At 38.0% G+C, this 4,340-nt stretch overlaps 1 non-coding gene across 1 annotated transcript; it reads left to right on the plus strand.

Moving 5' to 3' along the window:
* Positions 1-3,970: 3,970 nt before the first annotated feature.
* LOC133098490 (U6 spliceosomal RNA) lies at positions 3,971-4,077 on the plus strand. Its single transcript, XR_009702190.1, has one exon. It is a non-coding gene; the product is annotated as a U6 spliceosomal RNA (small nuclear RNA).
* Positions 4,078-4,340: the final 263 nt, after the last annotated feature.

Below are 4,340 nucleotides of genomic sequence, written 5' to 3' on the forward strand. Positions count from 1 at the left end.
CAAGACAAGATCTCTATTCTCTATCATGAAGGCTCCCCCTGCTTTCATGGCATTTTAGAGCTTAACTGACACTTCATCTCTGCAGATAAATTCTGTGCTGGGGCAAGAGAAGGAACCATCACTTTTATAAATTTCAAATGTACTCTCTAACAACCAACACAAGCACTTCAAGCCTTGAAATCCTTGCTACTGGCACACATTTCATATAGCAATTGGGGCTGCCACTTAAGGAATTGCAATTTGTGCATTGTACAAAAGCACCCAGCCAATGGGACAAAAGGGAGTTAAGATCCAGCCCAGGCTCCTCTTGCCAAATCATGTACCCACATGGCTACATCACTCAGAGGGGGTGCCTTTTTCAAATTTGCACAAAGCCTCCCTATAAGCAATCAGCTGGGCTCTGAATCTAACAATAACAGTATTGCAGCATCTCAAAAGAAATACTCTCTTGTATTCCATAAACTCATTATACTTGAATATTCAATTGATACTCATACATAATTTATATCGTCACTTCAAAATCATTTATTTTCAGAATTTCAAGCCTATTAAAATGAGCTCCAAATCGTCTGAGGTAGGGCCCATTGCAAATTTTGGCAAGGGTCAAATTGGCTTTTTAAAGGTATTTCCATTATCTTCCTGGGATTGCACCTTCCCATTAGTGAGGGTTGTTAATTATCAGGTGCCGGGCAGATAAGGCTTTTCTTATCTAGGCTTTTCTTTTCTTATAAGCTAGGCTTTCTGATAGGCATAATCCCCTGTCGCTTAGCTGTGAACAAAGCCCTCTGCCTTACCCCCTCTGATCATGCAACACATCAATATATGCTTCCAAGGCAATTGAATATTCCTGCCATCTTGGAATGGCTGCAGCATTGATTAAGTCTGGATACTGCAGGTTGAAACAGGAAACTAAAGAGTTGTGAGAAGAGGCCCATTATTTGTCTACTTAACCAACCAGCTAGTGGTCACTTAGTGGATATATCTCTTATCAGAATAAGAGCTTTAAGTTACTTGGATCAAATAAGCTTTCTAAAATATATTGGTCTTAGTCTTACTATAAACCAAATAGTGATTTAGATGTAAACAGTCAGCTCACAACAAGACAAATAACAAGAGAGCACCAAAGCACACCTTGGTTTCTTAATCCACAACACTGACCCTTTGTTTCTTGGCTTCATCAAAATATTAATATTTTGGAAAATATTACTATTTTAAAAAACAAAAGCGATTATGAGCTGGTCACCGTGCCAAAAGCACTGAACTGGGCTCCATGCTCCTCTTTGCCAAAGCCATTTGCTCAGTTCAGCAAATCTCCCGACACCACTGCACCCCAGGGTCCGTGTTCACTAGATGAAGAGTTTAAGCTAGCCCTCAAACACTCTAATTTTTATACATCACAAACAAGTACAGCTTGAGTGTGCAATGTCCTTTGAGTTGCTTTTTTCTCTTTTAAACATTTGCTATAATTTTCCTAATACATTTAAAACTTTTTTCTCCTTGATGTAGAAAATGACTTCCCATCTGCCAACGCTCATTTTTCAAATGTACTCAATTCTAACAGCAAAGACAAGAATTCTATAAACAGCCACACCCCTTTTGCAAAACACCACCATGTCACAAGGAAGGTTCTTTTTTGAAATTCCATTGTAAATAAAAATAAAATAAATTTTGGAGACTTGCTGTAAGTTTTCTTTTAGTTGTTAAATGTGAGTAGAATAGATTCTTTACTATCTTTCCATATAGTATGTCCCACTGTATAAGTGTAATATATAACCTTGTACCAAAAAAAAAATGGTATTTTGAAAAGCAGATTAAATCACAGAACTTGGCTTATATGGCTCTCTAAAATGTTTGTCATAAGTCTATATATTGTCATATGACTGGACTTCCATTATTAAAGTGTTTAGTTTTGAAGTGTTTGGTTTGGAAATATTCATTCAATGTGAAGGATTAAAACAAAACAAAACTCATTAAAAGGCCAGGATCCTGGTCCTCCTTTGCCATATGCTATGAGATCTCAGTTAAGACACTTACTTTCCCTGGGTCTTTGTTTCCACATCTAGAAAGTGAAGAAGCTAAATTAGATGCTTTATTAATGGCTTACAGTCCTATAACTCTATGTCAGATAGTTTTTGAACAGTTCATTCAGGAGTCTCAAAGCATTAGAACAGCTAATAATTACTAATTTACAGATGAAGAAACTAGAACTCAAATAAGCTAAGTAACTTGCCCCAAATCACAAAACTAAACTGTGGAATAGCTAATCCCTTACCCAGGCCTGTCTGATTCCAAAGCTCATGCTTTTAGCTCTACCTCCAATGGAATTCTCCCCTTTCAGGAGGAGAAGAAACTCTGGTTTCCGTAACTTTATAAAGGATAGGACATAAAATCTATATGCTATAGAAGAGCTGCCTTGGAGAAAGTACTGGACAGTTTGAGGGTTGGCCTCTATATCTTGTCCTTCAAATAACTGAGACAGTAGCTCTCAAACTATGACCTGGACCAGAAGGATCAATAACACCTTAAAAATGGCCAGAAATGCAGATTCTCAGGCCCCAACCCATGCATACTGAATCGGAAACTCGGGGAATGGGACCCAGCAATCTGTGTTTTTACAAGCCCTCCAGGTGATTCTATTACACACCACAGCTTGAGAACCACTGCACTAAGATGTATGACCTTGAGAAATGCATGCAAGAACTCTTGAGTTCCAGTTGCCAGCTCTGAAATCCTATGGTCCTTCTGTGACCTAAAGTCTGAATTATTAAGAGGAAGATAGATCAGATTCATATCCTTAATTCTGAAAACTGATATCCAATAAAGGGAAGAAGGGGAAGGCAGATGAGGACGAAGAGGTCGGCCTTTTGTATAGCCCCCAATTAGTCAAAGCAGCAGTTTTGTTTTTGATGATTTATGGCAGTGATGCCTGTGACATCCCAAAATAGAACATCTTTTTTGGAGTCACTCTGAATGCATCTAGCTCTTTGGGAATTTAAAAATTTATTAGGCAACTTGGAGTTCAGCTCAAAGAAAGACAGAATCTATGTAAAATATGCATTGTTTCTTTAGCCCTGCTTTAAGCCATTCAGGAGACAGTTTCTGGGAATGGAGTCTAATAGATCATTTTTGCAAAATGGAACAAAGTAATATCTCACTTCCCAGGAGTTAAACCCTCTCCCCACACCCACACCATTCCAGGAGGTGACATATATCTCGGAATTCATTTCAAGCAGAGATGACATAACCAGCTTTCCAGGTAGCTTCAGGAACTTACGTTTCCCCAGCTTAGCAATGACTCAGCAGATGGCCTTAAGTACCATGCTGGCGCCAAGGGTCGTATTTTCATTATTTATTAAACATTTTACTTGCTCACAGCCTAAGTCCCTGTAACTCAATTCTCATGTTGTGCATGCCTTGGGTCAGAAATCTCTTCATTAGGCCTAGCCCTGAGGTTAGAACAAATGCCATTTTTCACTTAAGAGGCTGAAGCTACTGACCCATCATCAAAATTTCTGGTGCCTAGTAACCATTCAATGAATGTCTGTCAAATGAAATAGTGAGTTAAAGAAAGTAGTGCCCAGGCTTCAGTTTAACTTGTAAATAACAGTAATGGTTGTGCACCATTTTGAACACAGCCTCTTACCTACTGCTTTCATAATGCAGAAGGACATTAACATGTTCTGAGCGCTTATTAACGTCCTGAGTACTTTGTGAATGTTTGTCTCATTTAATCCTCCACAGCAAGTCCAAGGTTGGAGTTGTATTGTCCCATTTTGTAGGCAAGAAAACTGAGGCTGAGATTCCTGAAATTGTACAGCTGATAAATGGCAGAGCCAGGACTAGAACGTAATTCTTATCCTACTTTCCCTGCTGTCTAATACTGGACTTAGTATGGAGGCAAAATGGCTCCTCAGAACTGGGGTTCAGACTTTGGCCCTGAAACAGGTTGATAGTCAAGAATCATAGGTCCGTGCTCGCTTTGGCAACACATAGACTAAAATTGGAACGATACAGAGAAGACTAGCATGGCCCCTGCGCAAGGATGACACGCAAATTCGTGAAGCGTTTCATATTTAAAAAAAAAAAAAAAAAAGGAATCATAGGTCCTACCTTGAAACAACAGAGACAACTGATTATGGCAGATAAATGGAGAAATGAGTAAAACCATACTTTTAAAATCAAATATTTTATGCATATAAAATAATTTATGGATATGTCATTTATATACAAAATATGAATAAAAATAGGTAAGTTATAAAGAATATAATAAAATAAACACATATGTGCCCATCACCCATGTATATAAAATTTCTTCATATATATATAATATATATATAAAG

The sequence above is a fragment of the Eubalaena glacialis genome, chromosome 9, assembly GCF_028564815.1.
Source record: "Eubalaena glacialis isolate mEubGla1 chromosome 9, mEubGla1.1.hap2.+ XY, whole genome shotgun sequence".
In the NCBI taxonomy this organism is placed as follows: Eukaryota; Metazoa; Chordata; class Mammalia; order Artiodactyla; family Balaenidae; genus Eubalaena; species Eubalaena glacialis.